Consider the following 20,255-nt stretch of genomic DNA (forward strand, 5'->3'; position numbering starts at 1 on the left):
CAAGCTTTGTGTACCGCACTGCACTCTACTGCACCGATAAAGGAGCTGAAACGCACACCTTTTGTTGCCAGAGTGAATGAGTACGGTGCAGCGTAACAATTATTATAGTAAGCCTCTCTAAGCTCCATGCAGAACGATTCTAGCCAGAAAATGTAGGCTATTTTATGGACACTCTTATCAACAAGAAACAGCTCTGAATATTTCAGATATTGAACTGTGAATAGCACACTGCTTTGTGAAAGCAGCCAATGTTTCTGTCGAAAGCATGAGTTCAACCGGCGCAGTATTTTATTTCAAGATTACTGCCAGCCTCTGGTTAGGGGCCTTAAGCAGGAGTGGTTACATACATGACGAACAAGACTTTGAGTACAAGGTGTGAAGCGTGAGCAAAATGAAATAGCACTGAATTTGAAAATATAAGCAGCGTGTCGTTTGCGAAAACGTAGCAATTAGCGCTAACAATGTGAAAGTATTCCAGAAGAAAATGTAAACTGCTCCTAGCGCCAAGTTGACAAACACTTAAAGGACAGAAAAACTAAACTATATGAATTCTGATACAGAAACGAGGGCTCCGGGGCTGCTCCGATTCAAAGGAACACATCAACGTATCTTAACGAAACATTTCATGCGTAGACGAGCACTTCGATAGTGCAAACAGAGGGCCAAATTTGAGCAAATTGGCTATCATCATCATCTGCCTGTTTTATGTCCATTGCAGCACGAAGGCTTCTCCCTGCGATCTCCAATTACCCCTGTCCTGCGCCAACAGATTCCAACTAGCGCCCGCGAATTTCCTAATTTCATCGCTCCACCTAGTTTTTTGTCGTCCTCGATAGCGTTTTCCTTCCCTTGGTACCCATTCTGTAAGCGTAATGGTCCAACGGTTATCTAACCGGCGCATTACATCACCTGGGTGGCTCCATTTTTTCCTCTCGATGTCAATTAGAACATCGGCTATACCCGGTTGCTCTCTGATTCAACCCGCCATCGTTCTTTCTCTTAATGTTCTGCCTAGCAATCTTCGTTCCATCGCTCTTTGCGCGGTCCCTAACTTGTTCTCAAGCTTCTTTCTAAGTCTCCAAGTCTCTGCCCCATATGTTATCACTGGCAAAATGCATTGATTGTACACCTTCCTTTTCAATGATAATGGTAAGCTTCCAGTCAGGAGCTGACAATGTCTGCCGTATCCGATCCAACCCATTTTTATTCTTCTGTGATATTCCTTCCCATGATCAGGGTTCCCTGTGAATAATTGACCTAGGTAAACATACTCCTTCACAGACTCTAGAGGCCAACTAGCGATCCTGAACTCCTGTTCCTTTGCCCAGCTATTTATCATATTTGTCTTCTGCATATTAATCTTCAACCCCACTCTTACATTCTCTCTGTTAAGGTCTTCAATCATTTGTTGCAACTCGTCTGTATTGTTGCTGAATAGAACAATGTCATTGGCAAACCGAAGGTTGCTGAGATATTCGTCGTCGATCTTTACTCCTAAGCCTTCCCAGTTTAATAGCTTTAATACTTCTTTTAGGCACACAGTGAATAGCATTGGAGATATTGTGTATCCATGCCTCACTCCTTTTTCTATAGGTATCTTCCTGCTTTTCCTGTGTAGAATTAAGGTAGCTGTAGAACTTCTGTAGATATTTTCCAAGCTATTTACTTCAGCGTTTTTTACTCCTTGATTACGTAGTGCCTCTATGACTGCTGGTATCTCTACTGAATCAAATGCATTTTCGTAATCTATAAAAGCCATATAGAGAAGCTTGCGGATTTTTCGATAACCTGATGGATGACATGGTTGTGATCCATTGTAGAGTATCCCTTCCTGAAGCCAGCCTGTTCCCTTGGTAGACTAAAGTCCAGTGTTGCCCTTATTCTATTTGAGATTATTTTGGTAAATATTTTATATAATACTGGGAGTAAGGTAACGTGCCTATAATGTTTCAATTCTTTAACGTCTCCCTTTTTGTGGATTAGTATAACGTCTGCAGTCTTTCAGTTTTCTGGGACCTTTGCAGTCGATAGACACTTCGTATAAAGAGCCGCCAGTTTTCAAAGCATTATGTCTCCTCCATATTTGAGTAAACCGACTGTTCTTCCATCTTCTCCAGCCGCTCTTCCTCGTTTCATGTCTTGCAGGGCCCTTCTGACCTCATTGCTAGTTATAGGAGGAGTTTCTGTATCCTGTTCATTACTGTTTCTAAGTGAGGTATTCTGACTCCTCTGGGTACTGTACAGGTCAGTATAGAACCCTTCCGCTGCTTTTACTATATCTTCGAGATTGCTGATATTACCCTGCTTATCTCTTAGTGCATACATCTTGGTTTGTCCTATGCAAAATTTGTTTCTCATCGATTTCAGGCTGCATCCATATTTTACGGCTTCTTCAGTCTTTCTCACGTTATAGTTGTGAATATTCCTTATTTTCGCCTTGTTATCAGTTTTGACAGTTCCGTGAATTCTATCCTCTCTCTTGAGTTGGACACTTTCATTTTTTGTCGTTTCTTTATTAGGTCCTTTGTTACTTGGGAGAGCTTGCCTACTGGTTGCCTTGCTACCTGCCCTCGAACTTGAATTGCTGCCTCTGAAGCCAACCTAGTTACGGCTTCATTCATTAGCTCTATGTCATCATCTCTTTGTTCTAAGGCTGCATATTTGTTAGCAAGTATCAGCCTACATTTGCCTGCTTTTACCCTTACTGCCTCAAGGTTGACCTGTTTCTTCTTGATCAATTTTGCTCTTTCTCTCTTAAAATTGAGGTGAATCCTAGCCCTCACTAAGCTATGATCACTGCACTTTACCATACCTATCACTTCTACATCCTGTACTATGCTGAGATCAGCAGAAAGTATGAAATCAATTTCATTTCTTGTTTCACTATTAGGGCTTTTCCAGGTGTACTTTCTGTTGCTACGCTTCTTGAAAAAGGTGTTCATTATTCGAAGCTTATTCTTTTCTGCAAATTCTGCCAGCATCTCTCCTCTATCGTTCCTAGAGTCGACGCCGTAGTTGCCAATTGCTTGTTCACCCGCCTGCTCTTTCCCCACTTTTGCATTAAAGTCGCCTATTACTATAGTAAACTGAGTTTGCACTTTTCTCATCGCTAATTTAACATCTTCATAAAACTCATATACTTCCTCATCATCGTGACTGGATGTTAGAGCGTAGGCTTGTACTACCTTTCATCGATACCTCTTATTAAGCTTGATTACGACTACAGCTACCCTGTCATTAATGCTGTAGAATTCGTCAATGTTGCCAGCTATGTCCTTATGGATTAGGAATCCTACCCCGTATCGCTTCTTATCTAGAAAACTTCTATAGCAGAGGACAAGTCCGTTATTCAGCAATGTATAAGCCTCACCAGTTCTAATCTCACTAAGGCCCATAATATCCCAAACAATGTCTGATAATTTCTCAAGGAGTCCTGCTAAGCTGGCCTCACTCGAGAGGGGTTAGGGTGTGAAACGTTGCAAGGGTCAGTTTCTATTGGCGGCCTGTTCGAGTCCAGAGATTCTTAGCACCCTCTGCTGCGTTATAGGTCTGACCGCCGCCTTGGTCGGGTGCTCCGCAGCTGCTGGGGACTGAGAACCATTGGGTAATTGAGTGAGCCGTGTGGGAGGGGGGGTCTGAATACTGCACCAGGGAGGCCACTTCCTGTTCTGGTGAGGGAGTGTCTTGTTGAAGCTTAGTGGGCCTCCCTAATTTGGCTGTACCTGGATTAGTATATCCCCACTCGCTCTCGGCATCTTTTGCCCGTGACAGGCGTCACTCCAAGCCCGCAGATGTTGTGCTGCAAGCCTGCAGATGTGTGAAATGGGTTAGAACTAATTCATATTTTAATCACTGTGCTATCAGGATACTATCAAAGTATCGAAGTACTATCAGGATAAATAAAAATTTGACGAGAAAATACATCATTGTAACACGTGGTAAGGGCAAATGCATGGAACCTAACTGCCCTGTGGACAGTTTTAAGCATTTCCACAGTCTACATTTTGGAGTCTGGATGGGAACCGCATATAGAAATAGAGGCGAACTTGGAAACGGAATAGTACGTCGGAATAGTTTCGGAATTGTTTCGGAATTATTCACGCTTGAATTCACGCTGATGGTACCTACAATTGTGCATTATGAAGTTGACCACTTGGGAAACATTGCGAAGCTGAGGATAGGACCGAAAGTGACTAGCTCAAAAAAGTGGTTTGCAACATGCTTTCCTTGCTAATTTCTACAGATGCATGCAGATTAGGTGAAGAACCCACGTAAATTCTGTAAGCGTGTTTTGTGAAGTGTTCAGAACTATTTGAGTAAATACAGGAAAGTTCCACTACGGATGCCATCCAGCTTTGTAATCAGATATTTAAAGTAGAAATAAAGGAACCTTGCATGCGACTGCAGTTCAGCATCAGAGGGCGCTCAACTCGGAGCTCTTGTTTACACCTTTTTCCTGCCACAGCTAGGCCAGAATGAACAAAAGTAAACTGCATTTTCACGTGTAGGCACCATGAGCGAAGAAGACCTTCCCCCCAGGCCCTACTGAAGTACTGTGTACAGATTACAATCGTTAAGCAAGTTTTCCACATTGGTTGAATGAAGATACCGGTGAAGCAATAAGGCATCTTTATCAGTTCGTGTGTAAGCGGGGGTCTGAAGATTGTTATGCAGAGCACCAAGGTAATGGTAATAGCATGGCAAGGAAGCAAAAATTTATGATCGTAGGTCGGCCTCTATAGTCTATACAAGAGTACGTTTGTCCAGGTAAATTACTCACAGGCAACCCTGACCATGATAACGAATTTTACACCGAAATAAAAGTGGGCTGTTGTGTATCTGGCAGGCATTGTCCAATATTGACTGGGAGCTTACCGCTGTCGTTGAAAAGAAAAATTTACAATCACTGAACAGTAACGGTGCTAACATATGAGGCAGAAACTTGGAGGCTAATAAAGTTCGAGAACAAGTTAAAGACCACGCCAAGCGATGGAACGGAATACGTTAGGCTTAACGTTAAGACACAGAAACGAACGGTGTGAATCAGAGCGAAAGGGAATAGCCGACATTCTGATTGACACTAAGAACAATGGATCTAGGCAGGTCATACAATGCGTGGGGTTGATAACCGGTTGGCCATTAGAATCACAGGGTGGGTGCCGAGGGAAGTTCAGTTGAGGATGGCAGAACATTTTTAGGGCTGATGACATTAGGAAAGCTGCATAAGCAAGTTACAATCAGCTAGCTCAAGACATGGCTGATCGGAGATCGTTGGGAAAGGCCTTCGCCCTGCCCAGCGGACATAAAAATACGATGACCATGATCACTTCGATGGGAGTAGCGTGAAAAATAAGTGAAAATGTGCTAATTAGTAGCTCAGCATATACTATTGAACCTCAATAAAATAATCGGGGGTAAAAGACATTAGTAAAGCTTTGTTATACGAAAACGGGATAGAACGAAATAATGGATCTAATGAAGTAAGTGAAATTCCCTTTGAAATTCCCTAGAGATTCATAGTGCAGTAATTTCAATAATTGATATGAAAAGAGACGGCTACAAGAAAATCTGCTTCCCCCCTCCAACTTTCCTATAAGTGAGTTTTATTTTACTGAATATGACGAAGCAAATCTAAAGTTCACTATACGTCTTTTCTGATATTAGCATTTATGCTATAGCGTACATGGAAATATTTTGATAAACCTTGCTTTTTATTATACCCAAAGGAAATATCGATGGGTTTTAACATGTTTTGGAATGTTTTAATGGAATCCGTGCAGGAAAACAATGGCAATTCCGGTGGCAAGTATGATGCTTCGTACAACGACGTTATACGTATGACCACGTCTACAAATATAGCGGTCGATTAAAACAGCCGAACCTCATCATAACAAAGTACCACCCGACACGACCTCACATTTGTTATATAAGGTAATTGGTATAAGCGGACACGTTGATAATGCCAAAAAATTTAGAGCAATGTTTTCGTACTTTGTTATATCAAATAATTTGTTATATCAGATGGTTTGTAATATGTCTTCACACTTCCACATGCAGAGCAAAAAGGTTCTGCCCTGATGGACACCTCGCTAGAGAGACATCCAAAGTGGAGTAGCCGTGCGGTAGCAGATGCTGTTCACTACGCTCCTCCAGGAGCCAAGTGGACCTGGGACGCGCACCAAGCCCAGAGTGAGAATCTCAGCCTTCGTGTCTTCCTGAGCTTCTTGATTCAGTGATTGCAGTAAGCAGTTACAGCCAGTTAACTGCGCAGGTAGCCGTAATTTCGTGCCCTGCATTCCTTTATATGTTTGTTTTCAAAAACAAACATTTACCATTACGCGATTACACTGACTAACAAACGGTGAAACATGGGCCTATGTCAAAACTGGTGTAAAAGAGCTTCCTCCTTACGTTTGTTTTTCACATCAGTATCCCAAAACTTTGCAATCACCATCAGTGTTCCATAGTACAACCAGTGTGAAACAACACCTGAAGCTACCTACCTATCTACTGCACAATGGGCACCATACAACCGGACTCCATGCAAGACAATCCCACGAGCTCTGGACAAAACTATCAGAGCTACTGCAAATTCACTGGCACTAACTGGCGCCATCTGTTCTCATATACTCTAACTACTCAGAGCATTAGAAAAGAAGCAGCCACCCCAACAAAGCAACTTGAGCAAAGCAGCTTGAGCAACATCTCCGCCGAAAAGCAAAGGTCGGCCCCCTACTAACAGCATAAATATGGCGCCTGTTTCCCCCGAAGATGCACCGGACATCCCAGAGTGGAATTGTCGAGGTCTTCAAGCCTGTGCATCAGAATTGAATCTTCTATTCGAGCGTATAGGTTATCCCAGCATTCTTCTGCTGCAGGAGACCAAGGGAACATCTCCGGGTCTTCATCACTACAAAGCTCTGTTTTCTCCCAGCATCACGCATGCTCATTATGGATAGGAGAAAATACAAGCACAAGCCGCCATTTTCGTACATAAAGGCACACCGCATGCGCAGCTAGACACCACCACCTTCTGCACACCACATCAAGGAATTGTGGCAGCGAGAATACGTTACAAGAAGGATATAGTCACCGCTAGCGCATACTACAGACCATCGGCAAAATCACAGGACAGAAATGATGATTGGTTAGGGCAGCTGAAACACGGCTACTTTAGGGATGCTTTTTTTTTACTAGGTATACTTTGTGGCGCAAAATACATTTCTTGAAAAGGGACAGAAGGAAGGAAGACAGTGAAGCGCCAAAGGGATGCCGTTCTGGTAGGTGGGGACTTCAATGCGCCCATGAAACATGGGGCTACCGAAACTCAAGCTCGAAAGGAACAAGACTCAATGCAGCTACGGAAAAGGCAGGGCTTTTATTGGCCAATGATACCGACTATACCACGTGACGCGGTATGCAACCTGGGCAACTTGATTCCAGACCTGCCCTGGCACTCTGGCAACATCATTAAAGATTGGCGGTGCGGCCATGAGAATGGGTAGTGATCATTACCCAATTTGGATTGAGCTGAACTTGACTCTTAGAAAACGAAGACGCACTACCCAAACAGTCAATTGGCAAAAGTTCAGAGAGGCACTCGATGAACATCTAGAGGAACTTCCTGTTGAACTCCTGCGCAGGGCCAAAGAACAAGCCACCACTACCACACTGGTGACAACAGATGTCTCCACACCAAATACCCACCTCCTCAACCTCTGGGAGAGCAGGAAGCAGGCAGAGCAAGAATACCTATTATCAAGAAAGGATTATAAGAAATTGCTGACTTTGCGCAAAAGAACAGCAGAGGCGAGACGATACGCTAAGCAGCTCACCCGAGAGAGATGGCTAGACTTCTGTAGCACTCTGACGCACCGTTTCGGTGCAGGGCGCTTGTGGCGCACATTTCTACCTATGAATGGTCAAAAGGATACTAGGAATAACATAGAGGACATCCTGATCCGTACCGGTCAGACCATGGACGAACTAGAGCATGGGGCTGCATACTCCTTTTTCCCGCAGCACGTTCAGTTGCACGTTCGATATATACACCCCTCTGCCGTCTGAGAACTCCGACGGCATCAATGCTCCATTCAGCCTGTTTGAGTTGGAGCTAGCCCTTTCGCAAGAGAAGCGGAACAGTGCCCCAGGACAAGACGGGATCTCCTGGAGCATGCTCCGCAATGCAGACACAGCTACTAAGCACAAGCTCCTAGAGTTGATCAACAAGCACTGGCAAGACGGCTCCCTGCCTAAGCACTGGAAGCATTCCGTTGTAATACCTATACTGAAACCTGGCAAGCAACCGACGCAACTCGACAATACTCCAACCATATAAAAGTTAATGGAAAAGATGGTTACCATGTGCTTCTCCCACCACCTCGAGGAGTGCAGGTACTTCCACCCCTTCTAGACTTGATTCCGGCCGCAGTTGGGCACACAGGATAGCCTCTATTTTCTGCATACCACCATCAACCGCGAGAGGAAATTTTCCAGAGGACGACCAGACATTCTAGTAGCAGTTGATTTGAAGAAAGCTTTTGATACCGTTGGCCAACCTGCTATTATCAAAGCAGTCGAAAGCACCCGAGCAGGCACCAGAATTGTAAACTTTGTGAAAGCATTCTTAAAAGACAGGAAATATGAATTTCAGCTATCTCCCGGTCATTTAGCCAGACACTTCAACTCTGTAGGAGCCCCGCAGGGGTCGGTCATCTCTCCTACACTCTTCAATGTCGTCATGGCCAAGATCGCGGGGAAGTTCGACGCAGTTTAAAACTTTGGTTTACAATTTACGCTAATGAAATAACCCTGTGGACGACCGATAGGCTCAGTTCAGCTGAACAAGTAACAAGGCTACAAAATGCACTGGACATAATTGATCAGGAGCTGAAGCCAACAGCCATGAGGCACTGGCCGGAGAAGACGCACTACAGAACGATACATGGCAAACATGCAAGGTCCGACGTAAACCTTCGACGGCCACCAAATTCGCCAACTGGAAGAGGGATACCTCAGAATGTTGGGCATCCCAATCAACAAGCATGGCACGGCAAGAACGTGGCTGCAACATTTGAAGAAGCAATGGAAACCAATGGTGCACCTTATCAGGAGGCTAACCCACCACAGTGGAGGGGCAGGAACAGAGGTTGCATGACGGCTTATGGTAGCTGTTCTCATCCCCAAGATAAGCTACGGAGCCCCACATTAAGACCTGACGCCTGCAAACTACAAGCAACTTGACAGGCTACGCAACATGGCTATGAGGGCAATCACCGGCCTACCAATACACCCAAACAAAGAAGACCTGCACAGATATTCCGGCCTCCCGACGGTAAAAACCATTGGTTAAAACCCACAAGGATAACCATGAAACGGGGCTGAGGAACACGTGGAATGGTCCGCGACTGCTATCTGCACTGCATAGCAGCAACCTGCACCTGCCAGAGCTGGATCACCTCCTTCCACCCTGGGATGAAATAAGGGTTACGGAACCCAAAACACTACCTACGAACACCAAAGGTGAAGGCAGGGCACACCGACAACAAAGTGTACTATATGCGCAACAGCATGAAGGAACAAAAATTTATACTGATGCTGCCTTACAATACGATGAACATTCAGGCAAAATGGATGCCGCTACCGTTTTTTACAGAGAAAATGGGCAAGCACACGCCCTGAGCAACAGCGGCTACGCTTATTGGACAGCCACCGATCTTGAACTACTGGCCATTGAAGAAGCCATTCAACTCTGTGAGGCGTGCACAGAGGAGACGGTTCACATCCACACCGACAGTCAGGAGGCCCTCACGCAACTGAAATCCCGATCCTACACGACTACCATAGCGCACCGCATAAAGCAAGCCTGCCGCCACCTGCGGGACAATAGACATGCACGCCTTTTCGTACACTGGACAGCGGGTCACAACATGAGGGGAGTGGGGAACAGGGCGGCCCATGAAGCTGCAGGCGAGAAAATTAGAAACGACCGCCATCGCAGCCGTGAAGTGAGTCCGTCCCTGCTGGACCACACCTATAGCTCCCCGTCATCCGTCGTTGTACCAGATCACCAGATTGCCCGGTTGAAACACGAGAGGAGGGCTCTTCTACGGGAGTCCATTCTTAGCATCCTTCCTCCCATTCCCACTCGCCTTCCCAGAACAGCCATAGTTCTCATCTACAAAGCAAGAGCTAAGGCATCTCTTACACCGGATGTTCTGAGCAAGTAGAGAGGAACACAAGTGGAATGCCCCAACTGTCCTGCGATCAATGTCGATCTCCAACTTTTGATCTCGTCCTGTCCTGCCACAGCCACCCTCATAGACAAGCACACCCGACCTCTAAAGGTGGCATCGTACGAAGACTGGGTCGCACCGCAAGCAGATGCCACCAGAAGAATTAACGCTTTGCTTTCCTCTGTACTTTGCGAAGGAGGCAGGCATCCTTCCGTTCCCTGATCCATTACCCCTATCTTAGGCCACGGGCCATCCCTTCTAATAAAAGTTTCAATCAATCAATCAATCAATCAATCGATTGATCGATCATTAAATCAATCAGCATTAAGCGTTGCTTTTCCAGTCTTGGCGCAATATTGCCTACTGATAACGCCTGCAGCTCATACCACACTTATCAACCACAGTGGCGTTTAGAACGTTCGCGCAGAAACTTTTCACTTCTTAATGCGTATATGGCATTGCTAGACGAGCCCATCCCTGGCATGGACGTCCTCGACAGCTTCTTCGTCGACTATGTCCGACAGTGGGCCACCAGGGGTCGTGTGGTCATCGGCCCAGTCCGCCCACCCGCCCACCTATGAGACCTTCTCCCTAATCGCAGGAGGTAGATCGCCGTCTACACTATATCCGACATCGGGAGAATGCGGTAATGTGCTGGCGACTTTGTTTGCGAATATGACCAATGCACTCCATCACATACACATATACGGCTGCGGCTAGATTAATGCAATTGAAAGACTGCATGTCATTAGACTTTGCTGTCTGAATAAATGCCATTCATAGCGCCGAATTTGCAACAATGGATAGTTAGTGAATCGATCTGCCCTTGTTGCATAAAACTCAGCTGCATGGTTCTATTCGTGTTCAGTTGCAGAAAAAAAATGGCATTTTCCTGGTGGGGCAACCAGCTGTTCGCAAAAAAAAAAAAAGCCTAAAGCTATTGGATGCCGGGACTTCCCATTTCATTAGTATATACAGCCAAAAATACGACAGAAACAAAGAGGACTTCCTGGTTTTGCTTTTGGAAGAAGAAAAAATCACAACTAAGAATTTATTCCAGTTTCACTGCCTTCAGAATATTTGCAAGAAGAGAATGCAATAACAATACTCACGCAACACACACATCATAGGAACGTTTAATTGACAGTGTTGTGTACCACTGTGATGTTTTACATAACATAGCCCAAACGACCGGAATTGGTAAACTCGATTGACTTCACATTTTTGAAGAGAGACATAACGCTGAAGCTCTTACAAACAGCCTCGCTGCCCGAGTTCTAACATGACCACATTACTAAGGTGCCACTAATATGGTTTTACAAGATCGCCCTTGCATGAGGGGAAAACAAGATAGCGCAGAATAAAAAAAATACTCTCTTATACATCAATAGAAGCAATGTACTTTTTGTTCACATACGTACTCACTGTGTGTAGGTAGCCTTATGACTTGAACTTTGGGCTTATCAGCCATAGCATTCGATCTTTCGATGCACCAGGCTTCGCGCAAATGTAAAGTTTTTCCTCAGTATCATTAAAACTCTTGGTTAACAAGCGAAGTTTGTCTGCTAGGAAACCTTTTTTAAGGGGTAATTGTACGCTTGTCCCACAGAACACGCAAGGCGAACAGTCTATGTAGATTGCGTGCAGTATTACAACTAGTACTAAACGCAAACTGCGTAGTTCAGTGACACTAGCAGCCATCACTATTTAGATAGGCAATTTGAAATTCGCCAGGTTACTAAATAAAAAAAAGACGTCAGCATCTCCATCATCATATTCCGTCTTTTTTAATCCAATAGCCATGATATCGATGAGTCGCTTTGTGTGCCATAACAAGCGACGTGAGCTCTTCCGTACTTTTCCTACATGGACTTCCGTTGTCCGTATTTCAAGAACCTCTACGACTACTACCTTACGTCTACACTGCTTCCCGCCGTTATTATATCTGCCTCTGAAAACGAGTGCAACTGAAAGCTATCGGCGCACTAGGTCACGTATAGTCATTGCAAAACCTTTGAATAAGCACAGTGGCCGCCTCCAATCTTTCGGGGGCGATCATAACTCCCACCTTCATCTTTCTCATTTACTATTTTGCTTGTATTTGGCTTTCACTAGGGTGTTGAGTAGATATTTTCAAAACTGAATCAAATACGAATCGAATAGCGTGAGAAGCGAAACGAATTGAATATTAAATACTTTCAGAACAGTTCTCTAATGAGGAACTTCCATTCTCACCATTAGGCCTTCACCATCCCAATATATTCCTGAATTAATAACTTTGTGACTATATTGCACGTTACGAAGTGAGGTTTATTGAAAGCCCAAATAAAACAATAGAAGCACATAAGCAGTTCATTCGCATGCTCGGGCCCATTGCTGAGTGCGAATTAGAACAGTCTAGTCGAGAAAAAGAGTTACTGATAGTGGGATGAAAGCACAAAACCCATATAAGAGAATAAAGCAAAACTACGATGCACAACGGACCTTACAGCAGACCTTGCACACCACAGTCAACTTTCTGAGGCAGGGCTGCTGAAGTAGAGAGCTCGTTAAATAATTATACAGGCAATTAACCTAGCAGAGCGAAAGGCATTGGAAAGATTATGATGAAAAGTCCGGTCTTCGATCAGCTCACCTTGCTGCTCTGGCTCCTATGGTTGCCTCCGGGTGCTGCCTCCCACGCTTGACCTGGTCACAAAGCGTGAAACGCTGGCGTCGTCCTTGGCTGACAGATGAGTGCAGGACACGACCAGGTCCATCTCGTGCCGGCCGTTCGCGGCAACGACGAGCGAATGAAAGCAAAGCATGCAGGGCATATGTGAGAAACAAGGTGAAAAAAAATGATGGTACGAGAGTACTGGACCCCATCTGGACACTATCAAACTCCACCTTGTTCTCAGATTCGGCCATCCTTTTTTTACACCGATGTCGATTATATAGAATCTATAAACGCATTTTTGCCGTCGGCGTCACAAATGCACATATACTGACGCTAACATACATGTTTCATAAACTCACTGATACAAATTTGTTGTCGTGGAAAATATAAAAAATATAGCCCGCAGGAACCTCAGCCAAGTCGTGTTCACTCATTCCGCTAGAAAGCTCAAATTCCACGCATCCATCACTCCCGCGGAAAATGCACATATACAGACACTTCCTTACGTGAGTAATAAACGAATTTACGCAAATTACTTAGAGCTAAAAAATATCATCCTTTAGCTCGATAGACCTTCTGCCCGGTCGTGCCCGCGCCATACTCCTAAAAGCTTATCGACACATCCATCACTCTCCCTGCAAATGCACATATACAGACACTAACTTACACGAATGTTAAACAAATTTAGGGAAATTATTTATCGCGCAAAAAACACAAGCCGATAGCCTGATAGAACCTCAGCGCAGTCGCATTACCTCACTTCACTTAAAAGCGCAAATTTCACGCATCCATTACTTCCCCGGCAAATGCACATATACAGACACTACCTCATATGAATAATACACGAATTTATTCAAATTAGTTATCGCCAAAGAGAAATTATAGACCGCGGAAACATCCGCGCAGTCTTACTCACTGACATCTCTGAAAGGCTCTAATTCCATGCATCAATCACTCCCGGAGCAGAAGCACGTATACACAAACTGACTTATATGATTAATAAACTATATTGTGAAAAATAGTTATCACGGAAAAAAAACATCAGCCAAGCTCATTGGAACGTCAGTGAACTATAAGACACAGTGCGTGTTCACTCACTCCTTTAAAAAGCTTCAATGCGACTCACACATCACTACCCCTGCAAATGGACGTATACTGTCACTAAGTTACATGTCTCATGAGCGATTATGTGCAAATTTCTATCCCGGAAAAAACATAGGCCCACTGGTACCCCAATGCCCTCATGTTCACTCATTCTAATGAAAAGCTCAAATTACACGCATACATCGCTCGCAATGAAAATGCACTTATACTGCAACTAACAGGACCAAATATCGAATTTGCTCAAAATGGTTATCGCTAAAAAAACGTAAACCTAAAGTGCATGACAACCTCAGCGCGTGTTCACTCACATAACTGAAAAGCTCATATTGGACTCCTATACCATTTCCCCGGCTAAATTGAAGTTTACTGTCACTAAATTATATTCCTGATAAGCTAATATGTGCAAATTCTCGCAGAAAAATACATAGTCCCACTAGTTCCTGAGTTCACTCATCATCACTCACTGCAATGAAAACCTCAAATTCCACGCATTCATCGCTCCCACTGGAAACCCACTTATGCTGGCACTAACTAACAGGGCTGACAATCGAATTTGCTCAAAATGGTTATCGCTAAAAAAAACGTACGCATATAGTGCATGACAACCTCAGCGCCTGTTCACTCACATAACTGAAAAGCTCATATTGGACTCCTATACCATTTCCCCGGCTAAATTGACGTTTACTGTCACTAAATTACATTCTTGATAAGCTAATATGTGCAAATTGTCTCAGAAAAATACATAGTCCCACTAGTTCCTAAGTGCACTGATCTAAACTCACTGCAACGAAAAGGTCAAATTCCACGCATCGCTCCCGCTGGAAATGCACTTATGCTGGCTCTAACTAACAGGGCTCACAATCGAATTTGCTCAAAATGGTTATCGCTATAAAAACGTAAGCCTATAGTGCATGACAACCTCAGCGCCTGTTCACTCACATAACTAAAAAGCTCAGATTGGACTCCTATATCATTTTCCCAGTTAAATGGACGTTTACTCTCACTAAATTACATTTCTGATAAGCTAATATGTGCAAATTGTCGCAGAAAAATACATAGTCCCACTGGTTCCTAAGTGCACTGATCTAAACTCACTGCAATGAAAAGGTCAAATTCCACGCATCGCTCCCATTGGAAATGCACTTATGCTGGCTCTAACTAACAGGGCTGACAATCGAATTTGCTCAAAATGGTTATCGCTAAAAAAACGTAAGCCTATAGTGCATGACAACCTCAGCGCCTGTTCACTCACATAACTGAAAAGCTCAGATTGGACTACTATACCATTTCCCCGGTTAAATTGACGTTTACTGTCACTAAATTACATTTCTGATAAGCTAATATGTGCAAATTGTCACGCAAAAACATAAGCTCACTAGTTCCTAAGTGCACTGATCTTAACTCACTGCAATGAAAAGGTCAAATTCCACGCATCGCTGCCACTGGAAATGCACTTATACTGGCTCTGACTAACAGGGCTGACAATCGAATTTGCTCAATATCATCATCATCATCATTAGCCTAGTTACGCCCACTGCAGGGCAAAGGCCTCTCCCATACTTCTCCAACTACCCCGGTCATGTACTAATTGTGGCCATGTTGTCCCTGCAAACGTCTTAATTTCATCCGCCCACCTAACTTTCTGCCGCCCCCTGCTACGCTTCCCTTCCCTTGGAGTCCAGTCCGTAACCCTTAATGACCATCGGTTATCTTCCATCCTCATTACATGTCCTGCCCATGCCCATTTCTTTTTCTTGATTTCAACTAAGATGTCGTTTACCCGCGTTTGTTGCCTCACCCAATCTGCTCTTTTCTTATCCCTTAACGTTACACCCATCATTCTTCTTTCCATAGCTCGTTGCGTCGTCCTCAATTTCAGCAGAACCCTTTTCGTAAGCCTCCAGGTTTCTGCCCCATATGTGAGTACTGGTAACACACAGCTGTTATACACTTTCCTTTTGAGGGATAGTGGCAACCTGCTGTTCATGATTTGAGAATGCCTGCCAAACGCACCCCAGCCCATTCTTATTCTTCTGGTTATTTCAGTCTCATGATCCGGATCCGTGGTCACTACCTGCCCTAAGTAGATGTATTCCCTTACCACTTCCAGTACTTCGCTACCTATCGTAAACTGCTGTTCTCTTCCGAGACTGTTAAACAATACTTTAGTTTTCTGCAGATTAATTTTCAGACCCACCCTTCTGCTTTGCCTCTCCAGGTCAGTGAGCATGCATTGCAATTGGTCTCCTGAGTTACTAAGCAAGGCAATATCATCAGCGAATCGCAAGTTGCTAAGGTATTCTCCATCAACTTTTATCCCCAATTCTTCCCACTCCAGGCCTCTGAATACCTCCTGTAAACATGCTGTGAATAGCATTGGAGATATCGTATCTCCCTGTCTGACGCCTTTCTTTATAGGGATTTTGTTGCTTTCTTTGTGGAGGATAACGGTGGCTGTGGAGCCGCTATAGATATCTTCCAGTATTTTTAAATATGGCTCATCTACACCCTGATTCCGTAATGCCTCCATGACTGCTGAGGTTTCGACTGAATCAAACGCTTTCTCGTAATCAATGAAAGCTATATATAAGGGTTGGTTATATTCTGCACATTTCTCTATCACTTGATTGACAGTGTGAATATGGTCTATTGTTGAGTAGCCTTTACGGAATCCTGCCTGGTCGTTTGGTTGACAGAAGTCTAAGGTGTTCCTGATTCTATTTGCGATTACCTTAGTAAATACTTTGTAGGCAACGGACAGTAAGCTGATCGGTCTATAATTTTTCAAGCATTTGGCGTCCCCTTTCTAATGGATTAGGATTATGTTCGCGTTCTTCCAAGATTCCGGTACGCTCGAGGTTATGAGGCATTGCGTATACAGGGTGGCTAGTTTCTCTAGAAGAATCTGACCACCATCCTTCAACAAATCTGCTGTTACCTGATCCTCCCCAGCTGCCTTCCCCCTTTGCATAGCTCCTAAGGCTTTCTTTACTTCTTCTGGCGTTACCTGTGGGATTTCGAATTCCTCTAGGCTATTCTCTCTTCCACTATCGTCGTGGGTGCCACTGGTACTGTATAAATCTCTATAGAACTCCTCAGCCACTTGAACTATCTCATCCATATTAGTAACGATATTGCCGGCTTTGTCTCTTAACGCACACATCTGACTCTTGCCTATTCCTAGTTTCTTCTTCAATGTTTTTAGGCTTCCTCCGTTCCTGAGAGCCTGTTCAATTCTATCCATATTATAGTTTCTGATGTCCGCTGTCTTACGCTTGTTGATTAACTTAGAAAGTTCTGCCAGTTCTATTCTAGCTGTAGGGTTAGAGGCTTTCATACATTGGCGTTTCTTGATCAGATCTTTCGTCTCCTGCAATAGCTTACTGGTTTCCTGTATAACGGCGTTACCACCGACTTCTATTGCGCACTCCTTAATGATGCCAATGAGATTGTCGTTCATTGCTGCAACACTAAGGTCCTCTTCCTGAGTTAAAGCCGAGTACCTGTTCTGTAGCTTGATCCGGAATTCCTCTAGTTTCCCTCTTACCACTAACTCATTGATTGGCTTCTTGTGTACCAGTTTCTTCCGTTCCCTCCTCAAGTCTAGGCTAATTCGAGTTCTTACCATCCTATGGTCACTGCAGCGTATCTTGCCGAGCACGTCTACATCTTGTATGATGCCAGGGTTCGCGCAGAGTATGAAGTAGATTTCATTTCTAGTCTCACCATTTGGGCTCCTCCACGTCCACTTTCGACTAACCCGCTTGCGGAAAAAGGTGTTCATTATCCGCATATTATTCTGTTCTGCAAACTCTACTAATAATTCTCCTCTGCTATTCCTAGAGCCTATGCCATATTCCCCCACTGACTTGTCTCCAGCCTGCTTCTTGCCTACCCTGGCATTGAAGTCGCCCATCAGTATAGTGTATTTTGTTTTGACTTTACCCATCGCCGATTCCACGTCTTCATAAAAGCTTTCGACTTCCTGGTCATCATGACTGTATGTAGGGGCATAGACTTGTACCACCTTCAATTTGTACTTCTTATTAAGTTTCACAACAAGATGGTTACACAACAAAATGGTTACCGCTAAAAAAACGTAAGCCTATAGTGCATGACAACCTCAGCGCCTGCTCACTCACATAACTGAAAAGCTCAGATTGGACTCCTATATCATTTTCCCAATTAAATGGACGTTTACTCTCACTAAATTACATTTCTGATAAGCTAATATGTGCAAATTGTCGCGCAAAAACATAAGCTCACTAGTTCCTAAGTGCACTGATCTTCACTCACTGCAATGAAAAGGTCAAATTCCACGCATCGCTCCCACTGGAAATGCACTTATGCTGGCTCTAACTAACAGGGCTCACAATCGAATTTGCTCAAAATGGTTATCGCTAAAAAAACGTAAGCCAGTAGTGCATGACAACCTCAGCGCCTGTTCACTCACATAACTGAAAAGCTCAGATTGGACTCCTATACCATTTCCCCGGTTAAATTGACGTTTACTGTCACTAAATTACATTTCTGATAAGCTAATATGTGCAAATTGTCGCAGAAAAATACATCGTCCCACTAGTTCCTGAGTTCACTCATCATCACTCACTGCAATGAGAAGCTCAAATTCCACGCATTCGTCGCTCCCACTGGAAACCCACTTATGCTGGCACTAACCAACAGGGCTGACAATCGAATTTGCTCAAAATGGTTATCGCTAAAAAAACGTAAGCCTATAGTGCATGACAACCTCAGCGCCTGTTCACTCACATAACTGAAAAGCTCAGATTGGACTCCTCCCCGGTTAAATTGACGTTTACTGTCACTAAGTTACATTTCTGATAAGCTAATATATGCAAATTGTCGCGCAAAAACATAAGCTCACTAGTTCCTAAGTGCACTGATCTTCACTCACTGCAATGAAAAGGTCAAATTCCACGCATCGCTCCCACTGGAAATGCACTTATGCTGGCTCTAAAATCGAATTTGCTCCAAATGGTTATCGCTAAAAAAACGTAAGCCTATAGTGCATGACAACCTCAGCGCCTGTTCACTCACATAACTGAAAAGCTCAGATTGGACTCCTATACCATTTCCCCGGGTAAATAGACGTATACTCTCACTAAATTACATTTCTGATAAGCTAATATGTGCAAATTGTCGCGCAAAAACATAAGCTCGCTAGTTCCTAAGTGCACTGATCTTCACTCACTGCAATGAAAAGGTCAAATTCCACGCATCGCTCCCAATGGAAATGCACTTATGCTGGCTCTAACTAACAGGGCTCACAATCGAATTTGCTCAAAATGGTTATCGCTAAAAAAACGTAAGCCTACAGTGCATGACAACCTCAGCGCCTGTACACTCACATAACTGAAAAGCTCATATTGGACTCCTATACCATTTCCCCGGCTAAATTGACGTTTACTGTCACTAAATTACATTCCTGATAAGCTAATATGTGCAAATTGTAGCAGAAAAATATAGTCCCACTAGTTCCTGAGTTCACTCATCATCACTCACTCCAATGAAAAGCTCAAATTCCACGCATTCATCGCTCCCACTGGAAACCCACTTATGCTGGCACTAACTAACAGGGCTGACAATCTAATTTGCTCAAAATGGTTATCGCTAAAAAAACGTAAGCCTATAGTGCATGACAACCTCAGCGCCTGTTCACTCACATAACCGAAAAGCTCAGATTGGACTCCTCCCCGGTTAAAGTGACGTTTACTGTCACTAAATTACATTTCTCATAAGCTAATATGTGCAAATTGTCGCGCAAAAACATAAGCTCACTAGTTCCTAAGTGCACTGATCTTCACTCACTGCAATGAAAAGGTCAAATTCGACGCATCGCTCCCACCGGAAATGCACTTATGCTGGCTCGAACTAACAGGGACCACAATCGAATTTGCTCAAAATGGTTATCGCTAAAAAAACGTAAGCCTATAGTGCATGAAAATGTCAGCGCCTGTTCACTCACATAACTGAAAAGCTCAGATTGGACTCCTATATCATTTTCCCAGTTAAATGGACGTTTACTCTCACTAAATTACATTTCTGATAAGCTAATATGTGCAAATTGTCGCGCAAAAACATAAGCTCACTAGTTCCTAAGTGCACTGATCTTCTCTCACTGCCATGAAAAGCTCAAATTCCACGCATCGCTCCCACTGGAAATGCACTTATGCTGGCTCTAACTAACATGGCTCACAATCGAATTTGCTCAAAATGGTTATCGCTAAAAAAACGTA

This window comes from Dermacentor variabilis, chromosome 10, assembly GCF_050947875.1.
Source record: "Dermacentor variabilis isolate Ectoservices chromosome 10, ASM5094787v1, whole genome shotgun sequence".
Taxonomy (NCBI): domain Eukaryota; kingdom Metazoa; phylum Arthropoda; class Arachnida; order Ixodida; family Ixodidae; genus Dermacentor; species Dermacentor variabilis.